The sequence below is a fragment of the Centrocercus urophasianus genome, unplaced genomic scaffold (genome assembly GCF_019232065.1).
Source record: "Centrocercus urophasianus isolate 14NV4802_14NV808 unplaced genomic scaffold, USGS_Curo_1.0 seq_10, whole genome shotgun sequence".
NCBI lineage: Eukaryota > Metazoa > Chordata > Aves > Galliformes > Phasianidae > Centrocercus > Centrocercus urophasianus.
Window position 1 is genome coordinate 31,467,386 of NW_024884142.1, and position 22,818 is coordinate 31,490,203.

The following is a 22,818-nucleotide window of genomic DNA, read 5'->3' on the forward strand; positions in this document are numbered from 1 at the left end:
TCCAGAAGTGGAACTCATTAAAACTGCAGTCAAGTACAGTGTCATGTCTCATTTTTTTACCTCTTCATTGCCTACAACGCCCTTCAGAGGGCAGGAGACAAGTGTTCTTTCACTACCAATTTTGATTTTTCTATTTCTAGACACTGATTTCTCCCACGTCACTCATTTTCCAAGATCTAAGGGCAAGATTCAACATTCAGTCAGTAAACCTTGACTGAATTGCAGTCTAATCCTTATGTAAAACCAAAACGTAATCACTGTTAATGTTCAGAAAAGAATTTGGATTTGACCTCAACTGCTGCTAAGAATTTTTAAATGTCAGTATACGCATAAAAACACAGTTAAACTTATGCCTATAAATGGTCTTGGACAAACTGCTAGATAAAGGATTTTCTGAAATTTCATGGGAACTTTTAGAATATGAAGGTCTGAACTTTAAGGAAGGGCAGAGCAGCTGGAACCATGATATCAGCACAGCTGCAAGTGCTGGCTCCTTTTTCATAAGCAGTAATCGGGATTAGTTGGGTACAAATATTGCTGAGTTAGGCACCTTTAGAACTCACTAGCAAAAAAAGTATTTTGATTTTCCGGCTTGCAGAAATTTAAAAAAAAAAAAAACAATGCGGCGTGTATACAATCAGTTCAAAGGCACACAGACTCCTGGAGAGCTTGGCATCATTTGCAGGTCATTCAATTCTAAGAGATTAGTGAGAAAGAAGACAACATGAAAAGAAAGACTAAAGCAAAGAGGAAGACTAAACATAAAATGGTGACTGCAGAAGAAAAGGAGAAGGCAGACAGAATTGGCATTATTATTAAAAACCACAAAAATGACAGCATTATCTGAACCAGAGAATTATTTAAGATCTTCAAACATTGGACTCATCCCATTGGATTCATAGCTACATAGGCTCTTCCTGCCTAATGTTTTCTATATCTTTCACTAGCAACTTTCTTTTGGTATATTCCAAGTAATTTTATCATTTTGGAACAGACTTTTTAAAAACTTGAAAGGATTTTGAGAAAATTTAAGCTGGCTTTATGGCAGCTGTTGCCCAACTGTGAAAGTGCTAGAACTCATTCATTCATGAGATCTCTCATGTAGAACCTACTTTTATGAGCTTCTCTGCTTTTTGCAATTGAAACTGAATTCCAAAAATAACTTTATTCAGTCTCCATAGAATCCATAGCTGCTATTGGAGCAATCCTACAATCTACAACAGGAGAGAAACATTCACAAAATACAGTAACAATGACTTAAAAAATAACATGAACAAAAAACGTCTTATTGCTTTTGCTCTCCCTTTTTGTTTGCAAAAGCTAGGTAACTAATACATTCATCTAAGAGAAAAGAGTGATGTTCTTGATGATCCTGAGATTTTGTGTGAGCCAGAACTTTTCACATAGTTGACGCAATAGATTGTGATCAATGTTTAGGAGAGTTAATGAGCAGATGGAAGATTTATGTCCTTAAAAAAAAATTGAGGTCTTTAATAAGGCAGAAACTCACTGTCATGAATAGAAATTTGCATTTCCTATCACGCTTTTCATAATCTTTTTATCTACACTTTTTCTTTGACATCGTGATAGAAACAATGTTGTTCTGTTTCTTGAAATCCCCTGCCTGTGGGACAAAACTATATATATATAAATACATTCCCAGGAGCAACTATTGAAGATAATGAAGTGTAATTGACTTACTATTTCATAACAGTTTCATAAAGTAAAGAATAAAATGCTGATTGACATGAGCAACCACATTTTGATTTAAATGTATTTCGATATTTCTACAATTCCCACACAACCACAGCAGGAGCAGCAGATCTCCTAACTTCTATGAAGAACTCTGTCTGCCCCTTTCACTTAAAAATAATAGTTGCAGTGGATATATTAAAGCCCTTTCCTGTGCATTTTTGTAGAATTCTTAATAATGACTTATTCCACGTATGCAAAGCATACATACACATAATGTTGTTTACATCATCTTTAATATTTAGCAATTTCTAGAACATTCTACATATAAATAATATAATATTTTTGTTTAGTTTTGTTTCATCAACAAATGGTTTTTTAAATATATATATATATTTACTTTCTTCATTTAGTATTTGTGATAGCCTTTTTGAATTATTCATAAATATTACTCTTTATTAATTATCTTCTTTAGCTAACCATAAGTAATTTTGGACTAGTAAGCCACTACATTAAAATAAATGTAACCATTCTGTTTCTGTTTCTAGCCTGAAATGTAATGGAAAGATCCTTTTATCCATTGCCTTTTTTTTTTTTTTTTTTTCCCACAGAAAATTCATATATAAGAATAAATCAATTATATTTTGAATATGGAAAATTACGTAAGAATTTTCTAAGGCTGAATCAATGTTTCTATGTGATATTATATCAGTCTTTAACATTCCTATATAGAAAATAGTTTAATTTGCATTTGCACTAATTATTAGTCCACATACTATGTTTGCTTTTAGTCTATGAAATGTTCTCTAGAAATACAAAAGCGCACTGAAGTTAATATGTTGAAATACAGTGTATGCTCTAATTTATGTACTTATAGCATTGCAGCTGAGGGGTTTGCTTGGTGGAATATTCTGCCTCTTCTACTGAATCTGAGAGCGTGAATCTTCAATTAGAGGATGTGAAATAAAAGATATGTATTACATGTAGTCCTTCACTAGCATCAGTTCTTTTCCTGATTATACTAAATAAGTGAAGGGAAAAATGATTTTTTCGGATACCCATTGTGACATGAGAGAGTCACTGACTAAGAAATATATATGAAAGTAGTGGTCCAAGAGAGTTTCATGCAAGAAAACATTTTGCATTCCTTCCTGATATCTCCTCCTTGGCCAACAGGACATGGTTTCACAGCTGTTAATGTGTGCAGCTTCAGTCATTCATTCCAACATGAGCACTTGTCAAAAGTGGTAAGCTGCTTTTCTGTATTTTTTCTTTACTGTACCATAAGCAAAAACTAAAAGTAATAGAAGTAGAGTTATTAGAAATTGATGCAACACTTGTCCTTGGTAGAGATATTTCTTTTTCCTACTTTTTATAAAGTGATAATATTATTAGTGTGATTACTGTATGAAATCCAATCACAGTGTGTGAGAAGAAAAATAATACAAATTTGAAATTAGAACAAGCAGCTTAACATCTTTCAGAGTTGCTCCTGGTATTTCTCTCTCATCAGGCTCTGGCAAGAAGCCCAAGGCCTGAATGGTTTTGTACATTTTATTTATTAATATTCACTGGAAACAGATTAACTTCCTTTGTGCATTATTTTTTTTATTTTTTATTATTTTGTTATTGTTTCACCTGCCATGGGAAGAAATAGCAAGCACGCTGATGAATATAATGAAGGTGGCCTATTTTCAGTGTGATGAAACTATATACATATAGTTTCATTCTATAGTGAAACTATAAGTGCCTTTGGTTCAACTTTTGGAATGCTACTGTACTTTTTCTAGTTCCTACAGGGGAAAAAAAAAAAAAAAAAAAAAAGGATAAGAGAAAAAAGAAAACACAAACTACAGTAAGGAGATGTTTGCATGAGGAATTGAGAATCTGATCTTCCATCCTTAAACAAAGCCAGCTTCTTCTGCCACACTCCTGGTTTGTACTAGTTTTAGATTCAAGTTCTCTTTTACTCAGTTTGAGTGAGGTCTAAAATGGGAATATAAAACTACAAGATTTTCAGTTGAATCTTTAAATGAACACAGAGATTATAGCTATTCTTACTAACTGAAAAGTTTTCTGTGCATTTCACTTTTCAGCCTTGTTCGTTAATGATACAGGTCTCCTTTCCAAACATTAATATTGTGCCACTTGGTTTTATGCATATGAGGTAGATGAGCATAGGTTACAAGTTGGTGTAAAATCTTCAGTGACCACAGTGTATCATTCACTCCACAGCCATCATCCAGAGATTGCCAATACATCTTTATAGTACAGATTTGAAAAGATGTAATTAAAACTGCTGTATTTGGAGTTATTCCAAGAACTGAGTCACAGTCAGCTTTTTTCCCCAGAGTAGATCTACTTTCAACAAAGTGAATATGGAACGTAACCCTTACAAGTGATGAAGATGTAACTCAAAAATAACTAATTTGCTCCTAAAAACCTAGGGTCAAAGTTTCAGATAACTACTTCAAAAGGCATGTTGTGCTTGATTTTCATAGTTGCAGATTAATAGCCTTCTCATTTAATATACAGTTGCTTGCATGCTATTTTTTTCAAGTATATCAGTCAGCCTTTGTCTCTCTGTTCCTGAATCTTGAACATCAGTGTCATCAAAATATTTGACACTGAATCCTTTTTTAAAATTTACTTATTGGATAAGTGTTGCTTGTTCATTTATTTTTCCCCATGGTGTTAACATTCTTTAAATACTACAGTAAGTCACTTTTAGCTGCCTTATATATGCAGTTCTCAGAAATCAATCCCATCTCCCTTGCAGACATTTTAGTACTTCTCCCTCAGCACTACATACCTAAAAAAACCTCTCAGAGTTCTTCATATATTTCAAGTGTTGAGATGCCTGGAATTGAGCATAGAATTCCTGACACAACCTCATAAGAGCTATTCAGAGTTTAACACTTCATTTCTGCATGACTTCACACTTCAGTACAAGCAGACAAAAAATCTCATTTGCCTTCTTCCCTAGAGAAACACTGAATGACTGCATTTACAATTTAATGTCCACAACTATCCCAATGTCTCTCTTGCTATCCCTAAACAATTTCAAGTCCATTTCAAGTTTATAATATGTATAGAATACTTTGATTCAGATTAATTATTTTCCAGCATGCCAATGGAGCTTGACAAACTCAAAAGGTAGGCCCATGTAAAGCTGATGAAGTTTAACAAAGCCAAGTACAGGATGTTGCTCTTGGGTAGAGGCAAGCCCAGATATATGTACAGACTGGGAGAAGAACTTGAGAAGAACTGGTGGGTGAAAAACTTTACATGAGCCAGCAGTGTGCACTTGCAGGTCAGAATACCAACAGTGTGGGGGAAGATGTAACTGCGAGCAAGTCAGCAAAGAGTTTATCAGACTCCTTGATAGATCCTTGATAGACCCTATCACTGTGAAACCTTGGGAGTCTGAACTGTACAGAGAGCAGATGGTATCTCTTTGTGTCTAAGGGTAAGCAGGAGGTTCTGTTTGTATGCACTGTTAATCTTACCATACTTCATCCTTTCATCCTGTCATCCTTTATCACTGTGTTTTGGGAGAAGCTAGGCCAATTAATGATTAGAGGGACAGGAATTCCTGGCTTGTAAGTGAACGGTGTATAAGATGTATGTTGAACACAGTAAAGCAAAACTATTCTAAGAACTATTCTGATGCTACAAGAAACTGTGAGAGCTCTCTAACTCGACTGAGCGCCAACAGCCAACAGTATACTCCACGCTGCATTGAACGAGGTGTGGCTAGCAGGGAGAGGGATGTGATTGTCCCCCTTCGCTCTGCCCTTGTGAGGACCCATGAAGTACTTTGTCCAGACCTGGGCCCCCAAAACAGGAAAGATGTGGAGCTTTTGGAGGAATTACAGAGAAGGGCCACAAGAATAATCAGAGAGCTGGAGAACTTCTACAAAGACATGCTGAGGGACCTTGGCTTGTTCAGTCTGGAGAAGAGGAGGCTCCAGGGAGACCTCATTGTGGCCTTCCAGTATTTAAAAAGAGATTATGAAGAGAAGTGAAATCAATTTTTACAATGGGTAGATAGAGGTAGGACGAGGAGGAATTGTTTTAAACTAAAGTAGAAGAGATTTAGATTAGATGTCGAGGAGGGTAGCAAGGCACAGGAACAGGCTGCCCAGAGAGGTTACAGATGCCCTGTCCCTGGAGGGCATAGAATAGAAGCAGGAAGAGGAATAATAGAACAAGGACAAGAGAAAAATAAAAGAATTAAAAAGAAGATAATGAAATTGAGCACTTGAAAAGTCTGAGTTGACTGGATATGGACCAGTATGTTAGTTGGTAAGGAAAAGAGATTGATATGTGTGCCTTTTTTTCAGAGAAGAATATAGAAGGATTTGTTTGTAGGTGTGTTACAGAAAGCAGGAGGTAGCCAAAAAAAAACCACTAGTTTTCATTCTTAAATAAAACAGCCATAAGCAAGTGCTTGCTATAATAAATAGAATAAATAACCTCCATTACAGAAATGTGTGTTTTTCCTGTTACACTTCATCACAGTTGATGGCTTTTACCCTAAGATTTGCAAGTCTTTTTAGCTTACACATAAAAATAGTTACCTAATTAAACTTCATCTATTTATTCCCTTTTAAAGATAAAAGTTTACAAGTATTTGCCCATATCATTCATATGAGCATGCCTACATGCTCATGAACTACCCAGGTATTCCTTACAAATAAGACAAATGCATCTCTTGGGGGAGTTCTTAAGAAAACTAACACAAAAACCATATAGAAAAGTATATTGCAACATCTTTGCAGGATATTCTACTCTCCACAAGCACTTGCAATAGTTCTTTATTTTATTCTTCTTTCCCTAGTCCTTCATTTAACTTTGCTCTGATTACTACACTTTATGTAAGGATTTTCTCTTTCACAGAATCACAGAATTGCATGGATTGGACAGGACCTCAAGAGATAATTGAGTCCAACCCCACTGCTAACGCAAGTTCCCTTCAATAAGTTGCACGGGTAGGCATCAGAAAGGTTTTGAATATCTCCGTAAAAGGAGACTACAATACCTCCCTAGGCAACTTGTTCCAGTGCTCCATAACCCTTACCATAAAGAACGTTTTCTGCATGTTTTTATGGAACTTCCTGTTATTTAGGCTGTTGGTCCCTGTCTTATCACTACACAACATCAAGAGCCTGGCCTTATCCATTTCCCTCCCATCTCCCTTTAGATATTTATAAACATTGTCAGATACTCAACCTTCTTTTCCCCTGGCTGAACAGACCCAGGTTACTCAGCCTTCCTTCATATGGGAGATGCTCCACGCCCTTTATCATCTTTATGGTCCTCTGCTGGACTCCTTCTATGATATCCCTGTCTTGTTGAACTGTGGAGCCCAGAACAGTACACAGTATTTCAGATGAGGCTTCACAAGGGCAGAGTAGAGGTGAAGGATTACTTCCCCTGACCTGCTGGCCGTGTTTTTTTAATGCACCCCAAGATACCATTGGTCTTTTTGGCCACAAAGGCACAGTGCCCTTGCACCCTTCTCTCTTTGACAGCTGGTTGATTCTTTCTGCAGGCAGGCTGAAATAGGATTAGCAGATGTTACAGACTTAGAAGATATTTTTCATGACTGGTTGATTTTTCCACCTACTCAGAGGTAGGTTTCTTGGATAGATCATATCTGAATATGAAGACAGTGAGAACAATATTATATAGCAGATTTATGTGAGAGTACACATACAAACCCAGAATGTAGAAGATGAAATACATTTCAAATCTGATCTCAGATTTGCAAAAGGCATTTCGAACTGTTTGATAGTGAAGGCAGTAGTACCATATCTAGCTTTATATTATTCTAATTGTTTGAAAGGTAATTGTGTTTTAAATAAACTCTGTTATTTTACTTCTGATTTTTTATGGAACAGAGATCATCCATGACTTTATCATCCATATTTGATCCTTTCTATCAGCTAATATAATACATAATGAAAGAATTTGTGTATACAATAGGAAAACAATGCATCTGAAGATATACAATAAAAGAGTATCTAATTGAAGCAGGAATATTCTCAAAAATAATTATAAAAATAATAGAAGCCTAATAATTTCTCACTGACACCTGCTAAAACTAAAAAACACTGCTGCTATTTCATGTTATACTTTAAGGTTTATTCACTTCCTCCATATTTTAAAAAACTGACATCACATCATTAAACCACATCTTTCTGGAGGAATAAAAAACTCAGCCCAAGAATTTGTAATACATACCATAATGTTGCAGGCTATGTACATAGCTCTCAACGTTATAGAATTAATGGTGTTATTAATATTATTTATATTCACTGTAATAGCAACTGTACATCAATACAATGGTATATAAGTAGCCATTGCTTTCTTCATCTTAAGCATTATGAATGTTGTTTACCATTCCTCATTTTCACACATTGTGTTGTTCTGTAAAAAAAAAACAAAAAAACAACAATGTAGGCAAAAAAAGGCACACTGAAATATATACGTGTATTTTCAAAGTACAGCAGGGAGAGGGAAGGTCACTGAACAATGTAATTGATGGCAGCAGCAAAATGTTTCCCATCCTGCAACACTGCTAGACTATGTTGATCAGAAATGCCAAATCAGATCGAAGTATAGAAATGCAAGGTAACACCCTCTATTATTCACATTGATTGCATCAAAGGAAATAGAATGTAAATTAGGAAAGCTCTGATGAATGGTTGGGCAGCCAAAAGAAGTACAATAAAGTGTTGGGTTTCTCTCTCCCAGCAGAAGCATACACTGTGTTACCCAGCTCATCAAAATGCAGAGTGCATATTTCAGCAGATTGAAATCAATTGTAACATGAGATAGCCTCTTATTTTATTCATCTTGACTCTACTGAGTGATAGCTTTACCTTCTGCTGTTCAGCAACTTTCAGAATAATGCACAAGTCAGTGGACTTACTTAGTGCTTGTGTGCTGAATCTTTATTTAATGCATTTACCAGAGACTGGTGGTGCAGGAGGCTACAGTCTCATATGCTTTCTTGAAGAATATGTGGGTTACAGCTTCAACAGAGGAAACTTCAATTTCTGTGCATGATATAAAGTTTGTACATCGATGGACTCACATTCTTTAATTTTAAAGTGGAGAACAATGGTTATACCATTTTAACATTGCTGCCAGCCAATTAATAGAGCGCCATTGATCACGTAGGTTTACAAAAGACCAACAGCCTTCCCACATTGTAAGACAAGAATAAATTCTGTAAAATTTATTGCCAAATTACTGGCAGCTGAGGTGCACAGTGAAACCAGGTCAATTAAAGTGATCACTGTAAATCACAGTTACAGCTTGCTGTGTAAATAACAGTTTATAACAAACATAAATAACAGCAAAGTGGCTCAGTTTAGCAGTGAGACAAACTGTTGGTGATGTTCACATACTGAAGTGTGGAAATGAAAACAAGTATACAGCAGGGAAAAAAGGTGTTTAACCACAAAGGCAATGCTTTAAGTGGCATTTTAACAAAAAACAAGGCAAAAAACAGCAGGCTGACAGAACATAGCCAACCCATCAAACTGAATTACAGAGAAACAGAAGTCAAAATATATGTAAGAACTAATGTACTGAGATTCACATCTAAACAAATTTGTAAGCAAATGTCTATCATCAGACTCGAGTGTGCCTTCTGGATCTCATACGCTCTTAAACTTACTGGTTTCTTTTTCACAGTAACATTTTATGTCTTTTTTTTTTTTCTGTCAATTTACTACTGCAAATGTTGATTTTTCTCTTTCATTGAGGAAAATGTAATCATGTCTTTTTAATTTACAAAAAAGAAAAGTTATTCCAAGTTTGATAAAAATGATGAACATTAAAAACCTTCATGGTAAGTAGTTTATGAACATTCTCAGTGCTATTCATCTGCAAGTTTGCTAATTCATTTTATTCATTTTATTGTTTTATTTCATTTATACCTAAACTCAGTATTTGTATTGTATACCTATTGTAGTATTTGTAACACTGGTGTAGAGAGTAGAGTTTCAAAATAATGGATTTATATTTTAGAATGCAGAGAATGTCTGTTTTCTGTTTATTTGAGTTTCCAGGTGCTTAAACTTTTCTACACAAAATTCTTTAAATCTGAGGAAAATAAAGACAGCTTTCTCCATCATCACCAAAAAGAAAAGTAAATGAAGAACTGTAACAGAAATGCAGAAATTTTAGGTTCTTGTATCTCATCAAAATACTGCACAGGCATCTCAACAGTCCTCTCCTTAGTGGCACTTCAGTGTAGGGGATAATTCAGTACTTAAAAACAATCATTTAGTCAACTACATCAAGTCTGTAAGTTAAAAACTCCAAGCAGGATAATTTAAAATTATCTTTTGCTGTGCCTAAGTCTTTTTGCAGATCTGAACCTCAATGACTACCAACACTCTAAAACAAAGAAAAATTAGTAGCATTTCCTAAGAACTAGGAAAAGAGGACTAGGAAATCTGTAGTTGAATGCAGGCATCAACCCCTGTTAGTACATTTTATAGTATTTTCCATAAATGTATCAAATTTCAGTTTAAAATTGCTATGTTGTTTCACCCTAGCGCTCTCAACTGATGGATAGAGCCAAAGTCTGAATGCTCTGTTGGTCAGCAACGTTACTCTAATTTTCAGCCTGAATTTATTCATAGCTAGTTTACACTAATCTCTTCTTGTGCCAAAGTGATTCTCTTGTTTAAATAGCTTTTTGACCTCTGGGGGTATTTGTAAACAAATTCATATCCCTTCTTAACTTCCCTTTGCTTGGTTGATCAAGCTAAGTTCATATTTTAAAAGGATGTCTCTCCATTCTCCTAACCATCTTACTAATGCTTCTCCTGGCCTGTTCTAATTTATCTTTCTGCAGTTAGTCTGATCAGGATTTTGCACAGGAGAGGTTTTACCAAGGTCTTACACGTCAGTGCTACCATTGCCCCTCTTTGCTATCTCTTTTGATTAAATTCAGAGACAAATTTCTTCTTTTCATAACTAAACCCCCTTGACAGCTCTAACAACCCATGGTTGTTGAACATGCAGTTGAACGTAGGTTCAGGTAGAACAGTTTTCTGCCTGATCTGCAATTTTGCTATTGAATTTTATCCCATTCTTACTGTAAATTTTGCTGTTGTTTTTACATTATTTACTTTGTTTTCTGAGAGGCAGTGAAAGTTGCTTGGTTTAGTTTGGTATGTTTATTTATTTTACAAGCTCTGCAGACTTTTGCCTTGATAATTTTATGTCCGTATTTCATCAGCACAATATTGTGTTGCAGTACAATATTGTATTCAATTAAGAGAGTTGAAAAGTACTCTCCTTGTTGCTATCTCAAAATGTGCTACATATCAAAGTTTTCCTGATCTCAGGAAGACTATTTCAACACTCCTCGTTTTATTACTAGTGAACAAGTTTAACCAAGAGTCCTGGTTTTACCAGTATTCCATATCACAACTTGTTCAAGGAATACTTAGATGTAGTGTTGAGTGATATGGTTTAGTGAAACAACTGGTGATAGGTAGATGGTTAGACAGGATGATCTCGTAGGTCTTTTCCAACCTTGGGATTCTATGATTCTATGACATCATGCAACAGGCTATTAGGTGCTGAAGCACAGTGCACTCTGGAGCTGTGCTTCCCAGGTCCTGTGAGTGTAGAAACCTCAGCTATTGCCACTTGAGTTCTGTCTGTTCAAGAGGAAGATACACCAAGGAACAGACTACAGTTCCTAGGAGTTTCCAGTACTCCCTGTGTGATTTCTGAACCTGGGTGACAAGGGTAAACTGGCTCTCTCCAAGTTTCCAGTAGTGCAGCAAGTAGCACAATCAGAACTTCTCTCTCTCCCATTTGTTTGATTTATTACGTGTAACTCCTTTTCATATCACATTCTTACGTTCTTTTATCATTTGTAGTAAATTAGTTATCTCTCCTTATCTTGGTCACATTCTTTGTACTTCCTCGCCTCCCAGAAGAGGGAAGGATGGGGATTGGGAAACCCTGTCACTGGTGACAGAATCAACTAAGCTGCAACACTAAGTTACGTATGATTTATCTTGACATGTTGATTTAAATTCAGTAATGCGTATGTTTCTCCCTTCCTTTACCATCAGGCCACTAATTACATTTTCATTTTCATTTCTGTTTGTGCTATTGATTTTCATACCTTTCAGGGAATCCATTTCAGTTTCAAGTTTAGCAATTGTCATTCTATTCTCTCACTTCTGATCCAAGAAAGATTCTTGCTGATTGGCCTTTCCAAATAAGCACTTTCTTTTCATACAAAGTTCTGCCAAATTCAACAAATATTACTGCATTTTAATTGTGAAAAATAGAAGTCTGTTTTGAGTAACAGTACTACCCATTTCTGGGTATCATGACTATAGGCATAAATCATCTATTTATATTTGTAAATGTTAAATGAAAGGAGGAACAAAGATCATGTTTTCTCAAGAAAATCTAAAAATAGGCCTTCTGTATTAACAGTATGCTTATCATTACATAGCTTGTCTGATGTCAGAAGAAATCTAAACAAATCCATCATCATTACGTGCAGATGTTTTCAATTCAAGTTATCTGTCACAGTATGTAGTTATTATACATCAAAGTTGGATCTATATCAAGAAAATGGAAAGCTTACTTTCTTTTCATAGTATTTTTCAGTAGTTAATTTCAAAAGCATTTAATGTGGATGTTGCAATTTAACTATTCATCAGAGCGAACATACTTTTAAAAAAATCTGCTGAAGGAAACATACAAAGGATGATGAAAAGCAAATTGAAGAGTGTAGTTGATACAATATTACTGACTTTGTTTTTGCAAAAGGCAGTGATATTGCCTTCTAATATTTAAACATAAAACTAGGTTTTCTCAATATCTAGAAATAGAAGATCCAATGGAAAAAAATATGATGACAATGAACAGTGGCTGTCAAGTTATTCTGAGTTAAGAAGTGCTCAATTCTGCTATATGACAAGGGACAGTTAACAGTTGAGTATATAAATACTAGCAAACAACAGAATGCATTGCAAATTGAGACACATGCATACACTGTCGGATTAGTCAGCTGGTTGTGACATTGGTTGTGCCACTGCTTGTGGCCTATGGCACTCCAGAGGATTAATTACACTGTGACAGCAGGCCTTTTTGTTGCTTAGTTTTGTATGTGCAAATAATTGAGTGTGCAGTTATGTACAGGACATGCTGCTGTGATCATAATAAAGACAGACAGCAAGAGACATTCAATGACAGCACAGCCTACAGATCACAGTGCTCTCACAAGGAAAGGGAACTGGGGACCAAATCGTAAGTTTTCCTTGAGTCTAAGGTTCACATCTGTTGCTCCAAGACAAGTTGCTCTGGTTAATTGGAAGTAATTTACATAAATGCAATAATAAAGAATCCTAGATGTTGCCAGAATTGTTATTGTTTGCATTCAAAGTAAAGCACCCTAGGCCAAATCATCAGCTGCAGTAAATTAACACACCACAGTTACATCAACAGCTACATGAACTACATCAAATGAGAATCTAAAGAGCTGAGTTTAGAAGCTATAACTATATGAATCACAACAAGTGTGCTGTTAATTTTAGTTCAGTAATTCTTTGAAAGAAAACAGATTACACGGCTATCCCACCAGAATGCAGTTGAGCTCATGGTGAGAATTAGGTTCATAGTACTATATTCTGAGAGTGGACTTCAACAGATTCCCTATTCTTGATTCTTCAGAATTCAATAATACCTTCTACAAAAGTTGAAAATACTGCAGTGTCAAAGCCATTGAAATTATGTACCACAAAACCAGCATTTGGCATCATGGCAGATACTTTTTTTACTTTGTATCTTAGTTATTTACTATGTCCACCAATTATATACAAGAAGCCATCTCCATGTTCACATCTGATAGGATAAATCTAAATAACTTCATGTTGTTGTTTAACACAGCAGGCAGCTAAGTACAATGCAGCCTGTTTGATCCTTTAGTTTAAAGCCCTTATTCCTTGTCGTATCAATACAAGTCCTTGCTGTAAAGCATGCTGGTCAGAAAATCTTGTTCCAATTCCATAATTTCCCCTTTCTAATAACTCAGACATTTGTATTTTCACATGACTGTTCTTTTTTAAAAGCATTTAAAATCCAATATGAACTTCAATTTGACACAGTGATCATGATTCAAAAGATCAGATTTCCATTTTGACCTTGGGCAAGCCATAAATTTTCTTAATCTCAATGTCTCATCTGTAAAGCATGTACAAAGTTGTTCCCTACTTCAGTAGAAAGTGAGAAAACAGCCTATTATACTTTGTAAGTCAAGCATCACAGAAAAGTCTGCATTTACAAGTAGACTAGTTATGTACAGAAATTGTTCTATATGCATTCTCAATTCCTTAAGGTATTTCTTCAACTTTATGCCAGTGTTACAGTTTTTCTATAATCAAGTTCACTAGTGGAAAAGAATTGCCTCATGAGGAATTCTGGCAGCAAATAAACAAAAAGTGTTCTATAGTAACAAGAAATTTCATCTATATTACAGGCTATGTGTAAGGAGATATTATAAAAAGAAAGAGTATCTAATGAACTGTGGAAAAATAGTGTCGGAAGGGACAAAATAGACAAAACATTCAGATCTCTTTTCTTCACATTTATAGAGACATTTTCTGTTTTAAAGACTTTTTTTTAAAAAAAAAAAAAAGTTATTTATTTGAAAGCCCTATGTCCTGGTTTATATTAGTGTTCCATATCACAACATCATGCAACAGACTGTTTGGTGCAGAGGCAATGTGCACTGTGGAGCTGTACTTCTTGATTTTTTAGCAGTCTTATATGAGTTCTTACTGTCCAAGAGGATGATGCATTAGAAGTACTGCATTTTCCAAGAGTCTCCACATCATCTCTAATTCTGGGTAATAGGCTTCTGAGTTCTGTCAGTACAGGGAGCAGCATGGTCGTAGCCTTCCTCTCTCTCCCATTTGAGTTATTAATTTTAACTATTTTTCTTATTACTATCTTACATTCTTTTAATCTGTAGTAAATTTTTTATATTTCATTATCTTATATGGGTCGCTTTTCTTTCCTCCTCCCAGAAAGGAGATAAAGGGGACTCGTTGCCCTATTACACTTGAAACCAGGGCACCCTAACATTAGAATGTAAAAAAATTTACAACTCATGGAATCTCACAGTTTCAGATATTTTTTATAATTTTCAGATATTTTTATAATTAGTGGAATATGAACCATTTCTGGGCTGCACAATTCTAAGAAAAATTGCAGGGATGGTATTGTGTTCTAGTACAGTAACAATTACCAACCAGCCATTCCAACTGGAAAAGATACCTTTTCATTTCATTTTTCCGTTTTACAACTACTAAAATGTAATTACCAAAAAATGACTTCATTTCAATAGCTTCAAAAGCTACTGCTTGAGTATTGATTGTTCTAGAAGTATTCCAGATGTCTAATTCTCTCAGCTGACAAAATTACTGTATCAGCTGCAAACTGCAAAATCTGGAAGCACCAGTAAACCTACTACCCTTCTTCAATTTTTGATTACTGCAGCTGTTATCAAAGCTACAACAAAGTGACTCATCAAAGCAGCAAAACTACACAGAGAATATGAGAAATATTGTAGTAAATAAATATAGATTAAATAAGTAAGGAGAGAACTTTCACTAGTTTTATAGGTTTTAGACTATATCATGTGGCAACAAGCGTAGGGGCCCACAGTGAGAAGACGTGGTATTAATGAGAAGAGAACTTGGAAAAGTAATTGAATAAAAAGGATAGTGAATACAGAAGTGTTTCCTTGTTTTAAATGTGTTTAAACTGATAAACATTTCATTTTGTGTTCCATCTTGCTAACATCAGTCTAGCATCCAGTATACTTAGCTATTACTGGAAAGGATTCAGCTCTACAGATACTTCTACACTGCAATATGAAGATGATCAGACAAAGTTCTTATTAAGATAAGTCAGTGTAGGGGATCTGTTAGGGATCTGTTGGACTGGTGATTGTACAACTGGTGAAGGAGTGTGGCTGGCCTAGGGAGCACAGGCAAATTGTTTGCATCTGTCCTCCCCATGTGACCAGAAGGCATGGACCGAGAGTGGAGCCATACTGGGCTCAAATAAGGGCCAGCCACTGAAAGGAAAGCGTCTCTTGGACTGAGGCTGCTTTCTGAGGAGGAGTGCTGTGTAGTCAGAAGGCCCCTTCATCAGTTGGGTGAATTCAATTCTTCTTCCTGTGTATGATTATCAGCCTATCTGTGAATACTTTCCCTGGTACTGCCAAGAACCTGTCAGAAGTAATTTTGCTTATTTATGAGCAGAAAAGTCAATGATAAAATAAATCCCTCATGGTTTCTTATTTCAGCTTCCTGTCTTCCTTATGAAAGTCCCAGAAGACTCAGTCCTAAAGCTATTCAAATTACCATTAACTGTAAATTCTGAGTGTGTAGATCACAACAGAAAGTTCATCCTCAAGTACAAAATATCGTGATTTGTCCCTCCATTGAAAAATCCCTGTTTTACCCAAAACTTAAATTGGAGTATCTAGAAATAATATTTCCTTTCTGTCTCTGTCCCATGCAAAGAATGAAAGGAAACTGGCAGAAGAACTGAATGCAGGTAGTTGATCTTATTTTCCCCCTTAATTTGTTTTCTATGATGATCTTTTTGGAGTGTTGAGATGTAAAAGAACTTGCAAACTATATAATTTCACAGTTTCAGATTTTTTTCTTGCAAGCCTGTGCATATGCACAGTGGTATGTGATGTCTTCTAGATTTTCTCTCTTAAATATGTTTTATGTTAATAAAGATATTCAAATAGGCCCTTGGAAATCACGATAGAAACAATTTCCAAAGTCTGGACAGGTGCTCCATTTGTGATCTTGAAAAATCTGCTTTTGTGAAGCTCTATGAATAAATATTTCAATAATCCACAAAGTAAACTTCATGAAAGTCCACCCTGGAATATCTCTTAGCAGAGTTTGTCGTCCTAGAGTATTTTGAAACTGATTCTCTCGTACCATGAGTAAATGCTTCACTGATTAGGGTATGGAATAAGACAGAAAGCATTTACTTCTTTATATATGTAGCATTTTCTTTTTCCCCATGGTTATGGTAGTCTTACCCTTACCAATTTTCTTCAGTATATCATAATTCTTAAACTATGTTGTTTACTTTAAGTTCTGAGGAAAGAAAAAATGTAGTTTTTATTTCTAATAATACTTTCTCAGTGAGTTCAATGAAGAGATGAAATTTCCCAGCTAGTGCTAGAGGAAATTCAGTTTTGTTATGATAAATGAAAGTGGATGAATTCACGTATTTAATGTAGGTAAACCCCAGAGTATATGATTTCTGCTTACCTCAGCTATTTTACTGAATATCTCCATTTAGCATTAAACAAAATCATTGGGACAGGGAAATAATGAGTCACACTTTTCTATGTATTTCCTCATTCCATTTCATATACATCTGGGTATACATCAACATCAGCTGAAGGATTGTACTGTACTTTGCTTTTATTATTGACAAATATCTTGAAAATACTGAGCACTGAAATCCCTGAGAGTAGGAGAACACTAATAGCCAAAGAACAACTTACATGTTTGCAATACAAAAGAGGGATATATTGATTTTTGAGAGTTGACCCAAATTAATAGTGCCAGCAAACAAGGAGACACCATCAATTATTTGTTCAGCTTTAGAAATACTGGTGCTATGAAAAACAGAGTTGCCTAAATAGGGTGAAAGAAAATGCACACATGCAGAAAACTGCACAATCAAGCATTAGCAACTATGAAGTGCTGCAGCTGTATAATTGTTTAAAATAATCCTATTTTAGTAAAACAGGATAAAATAGGAGGAAGAAATAAAATCAACTAATTAACTGGGAATCTTTTTGTAAGGAAAAAGTGTGTATGTATTGTTTTTGGCATAGTACACAGCAAGATAAAAAAAAAATTAATCTGCAAATCTGACATTAGTTTTGACATCAGTCTAAATGCCAGCTTAGAAGTACCAACCTTTCAATGGTACTCAAAGGGATATGTGAACTCCTTCCAGTCATGTTTTTAAAAATCCAATGTTTAGCTGGATGAGTCAAAAAAGGGTTTTCAGATCTGCTAGATACCTGCATGTTCTGCATGTTATTACCACTCCAAGCCTTTAGTTTCTATACATTTCCTATTTCTAAACATCCCATCTCATTCATACACCAAAACAGTCTTTTTTTTATTGTGCACAAGGTGAAAGTAGATGATCGTACATAGGGTGCAGCCCAGAAAATCAGAGGATCTATTCTTAGTTCCTCAATTAGATTAGCTTCATATATGAAGCGTGGTCATACATGGTTTGAAATTCTATGTTCATAGCAAAACATCCCAGTACATAAGCCCATTCAGTGCCATACCTCAGCATAAACTTTGGATTTCATGTGCCATCTAAAAGATGAGGTTAAGGAATTTGGTCTTTGAAAATCTCAGTAATAGCCCTTCCACCAGAAGTGAAGTTTCTCACAAGTCATGCTTTTTAGGAGCTATCCCCAAAAGTGGGAAGTTCCCCATTTCTATCTTTACATTTTAATTTGTTGATGTTATGGATGGCTCTGCAAAAGAAAATGCAATACAGTTTAACATTCTGTGATATAAAGTCTGCACTTAAATAGGAGTAGAAAAAAAAAAACAGAAGTTATCGCTTTCTATTATAGTGTAACCAATGTCCAAGGCAAGAAGATACAAAATCAAAATGGAAATTTTTAAAAATTATTATTTTCATCATAAAACTTTGATTCAGCAGGCAGCAAGATGATTTTAACTGATGTATGCTTTCTCCTTCTTCGCATTAGATCTGAATTATATTGATGAGACGTTTTGGAATATCTGTTTCAGAAAAACAAGAAGGATTTTAATTTCTTGAAATATCTCTGATAAGTAAAAGTGTATATTAACCTTCCACTGACAATTAAAATGCTTCATAACACAGTATGGAATCTGACTGAAGAGTACAGGTTTGCATTTTGGAAAAAGGTACTTTTGTATTTTGGTCACTCGAATCAGGTATAGATCTGACTGTAAAGCTGTGAAATATAAGTGTAACTTGATCATCCACAGGTAACTACAATAAATTTGAAAACATTCTACTGTTTGTATTAATAAAAAGACTAATAATGGCAGTAAACAAAAGTGCTTTCTTTTAATACAAAAAAAAATTTATCACGTGAACTTACAGTTTGAGACAAGCCATATGCCTTGACAAGTATTTCTATTCTATAATACAGTGTGTGTAAGGCAGTGTAATGCCTTCCTACCCCTCTGTGACTTGCTATATGGTTCTTCAGACATCCATTCTGCAAAATATATAGATTAGGAGAGTATGAGAAACACTTAAATATGTCTGGAAAACAAAACAAAACAAACAAACATGCTTTATTAAGAAAAAAATGCTGGAATTGAAAAGATCAAAGAAAATGGGAATAAATACTAAAATTACTATATTGTCTAAATATTAGTGGGGAAATATGTAGAAAATTTTTTCCAATATATTTTTTAGATAAGAATAACTGTAGTTATCCAAAGCTTAAACAATGAATGTGATTGGAAAACTAACCTTTACAAAAAGTAACCTAGCTTCTTGCTTCCACAATACTACTCTTCCAAGGGTGAGAGTTCCCAAACACTTTTCTGGAATGACATGAAAGAAACACCTTATCTGAAATTTGTCATCATTGAAAAATTAAATCCTACTCCAAAAATTAGTCAGACAAATCTGTCAAGATCATTTGAAAATCTTTTGTCTTTATTTTTTTTTTCCGCCCAAATAAGAACTATATTTGAAACAAAAACATAGTGAATCCATAATAAGTCACCGATGGAAGTGCAACTATTGGTTCCTAGTTCTGATATCTGGAAATCTTTGAGTTTACATTAGAAAAAAAAAATCTTTCTTGTCAAAGCTGCTCTCTAACCCCTCATATTCACACATGACCACATACACAACTATAATCATGGTTTTGTTCTTATATCCTTTATTATCAGGATATTTTAATAAACATATAATGAGCTAGTGAAATGGAAGTTAAGCACAATTTCATGTGAAGAATCACATTTGAGGGAGCAGTTAGTGTGTCAGTGATTCATTTTTCTTTATAAATGAACATTTTATGTCATTTCTTGTGACAGAAAATGGGTATAAGTCATACACCAACAGACAAAAATACGTTATGAGTAGCTATTTAAAAGTGAATAAAAGGCTTATGCTCAGAAAGATGAACAAATGTCTAGGGGTTGTTAAAGCACAGGAACCAATATGCCTTTTTCCTTTTTCAACCACGAAACTGACAAACCTGCGTGTTTTGAAATTCAGATTTAACTTCCTTTCTTCACATAAAAGATGCATACCATTTAGTTAAACATGTTGGAACTTGCTAATTGTTTTTTTCTGCACAGCTTCTTACTTTCCTACTTACTTCTTACTGCATAGTAACTATCTTATAAGCATTTATTTTAGCCCTTATTCTTGTGCGTAAATTTTTCTTTTCCTGATTTTTCTAAATTAATATTCTCTACACATTCTGCATAACTGAAACATCTTAGAGATTTCTAAGACAGTGAATTATGTTTTTTCAGTTCTGTTAAGAAAGACAGTCCTACAGCTACAACCTAGACTTTAATGATATTTTCACAGAATCATAGAATAGTGGCAAAGGACTTTTCTAGCCCAGCTTCCCTGCTCGAAGCAGGGCCAGCTCAGGATTGTGTCCAGTTGGGTTTTAACCATCTCTAAGGATGGATACCCCTCAACAACTCCTTGAAACCTGTTCCATCATGCAATTACTCCCACAGTTGGTCAAAACAAAACATTAATTTATTATTATTTTTTTAATGGTGTTGGTGTGTTATATTCATGCAAAATTTTCGGTGTTTCAATTTGTGCCCTTTAATTCCTTCTTTGTCACTGGGCACCATTACAACCTAATCTCCAATTCATGACACAATTAGGCCCAACAGAGCAAAAGGAAAATAAGGATGAAAGGTCTATTAGCATGTTCTGCCAGGAAAAAATAGAAAGATTCAGATTACTTAACCTAAAGTAGAAAAGATTACAGATGAGAGACAACTGCAAGATTGTCTTTGTGATCCAAGAACTCAATCGTTCTTTGTGACGGTGGCAGGCAGAATTGGAGAAAACACATTGCTGTAAGGAAGACAAAGATTCAAAGTAAGGAAAAATGTGCCCTTTGAAAAAGTAGGGGAGCATGTGAATTTCAATCTCCAAAACTAGAAAAAGACAGATATATATTAGGGATGACATAAATATGGATTTTCTTTTGATCAGACAATAAATGACCTCTCAAGATCCATGCAGTTCTATGAGTCTATAATATTAGAACTGCATAAATAAGCATTTACAAATTATACATGGTTTTATATTGTTGATATTTCTGAAATTATTTTTAAATCAGTAAATGTTAACTTCCCTCTTGACAAGAATGCATTACATATTTTAAGCAATGAAAAGGCAAAAATTAATGTTGATTAGAGTGAGAAGCAAAACTGCATAAAATTCTAGATAGTAATTTATATTGTGTTTTTATTCTTAAAAGGTGAACTAGAATTAAATTACTCCTGAGGAAGATATTAATAACTGGAATCAGTTGTTTCTTACAGAATTAAAACAGCGCTTCTGTGCTGCTTATGTTGAGTCAGTATTTTGGGCTTCCTTAATCTATTTCTTCCTAGATCTATGATTTATGACATCTGAGCACTGACCTTTAAATTTCTGCCCTAACAAGCAAGCTTATTTGTACTTCTTGGTAATAAAAAAAATATGGCCTCCAGGCCAGTAAGTATTAGCCTCTTTAAGCATGCTTCGTAGTCTCACACAAAATCTTCCAGAATTTGTGACAAGCAAACCTGATTTAGGAGACCAGAAACTAGTTAGAACTCAAAGCTGACTGATAACTGCAAAATGTCCCTTATTTTGCTCCTGTAAAGGCAGCAGAAAACTGCCCTTCTATATTAAACTGGATTCTGAAATGTGAAACAGCAAAGAAAAACAGATTTTTTTTCCTAACATGAATATCAAATGATCAAAAAAAAAGGATCAAATCTATTGATCCTAAGTTAAACACCACACATGTAAATTGTCTTCTACTCACAAAAAGTAAATGTCAAATTTTCACTTCTTTTGTTTTGAGAAATGTGGCATTAAAGTTAAAGAAGGCCTTAATTTAGACTAAATTTGATATAGAGTTTGGACTTAAAATTGGACATTGGACCAGGAGGTTTTTTAAAAACTCTATGTAGATACAAATGAAAAGTGTATATACGTGTACATTTTACTAGAAAAGAATATGAATATTTCCCCTTTAGAGGAAACTGGTTTGTACTAATGTTAGAGAACTGGTTGTACTAACATCAGATGACAGTCATTCGATTAAAAGTATATCTCTAAAGTATTATAAAATTCTATTCTGATTTCAGTTACTGAAATAGTTCTGAGAGAAATCTGACTTGTATCATCATGTTATTACCAAATGTTCACTTCTGCTCTTGATTTAGAGAGGGAAAGGTTTAGTCCAGTGAGGTACAATTCAAATAAATGGGCAATTCAGAATCATAGACATGAAATCGCAAAGAGCACTGTAGCATGTAGAAAGAACTTTGGTATTAAGAAGATTTGTAACTTTAGAAAGTGAATATTTCTTCAGATATTTCCAAATCCAAAGACATAACAAAATCAGTTGTAATGATGCCATGAGCGGATGTCTTCTACAACACTTGATAAAAGAAAGATTGCTGTAGGAGTTTTCAGGTATGTAAATCTGTACTACACCATCAGGGACAGGTAAGAAGCTTGTAAATATGTGCATTCCAGAAAAGTCAGTGAAACACTGCTCAGACTGACAATGAATTAGCAAGCTCATATGATTCTGGTTTCAGTTTCCCACAAGTTCAGTCAAACATGCAATATGTGTACAGTGCAGCAAGATCTTTAGAAAACAAATTATCTATCTCAACATTCAAAAATCACTTTCCTGAATGGAAAAAAATAGATAAAAGTACTTAAAAATATAGAATAGAGGATTTAAGGAAAAAAAAAATAGATTCAGCCAATGGCTAA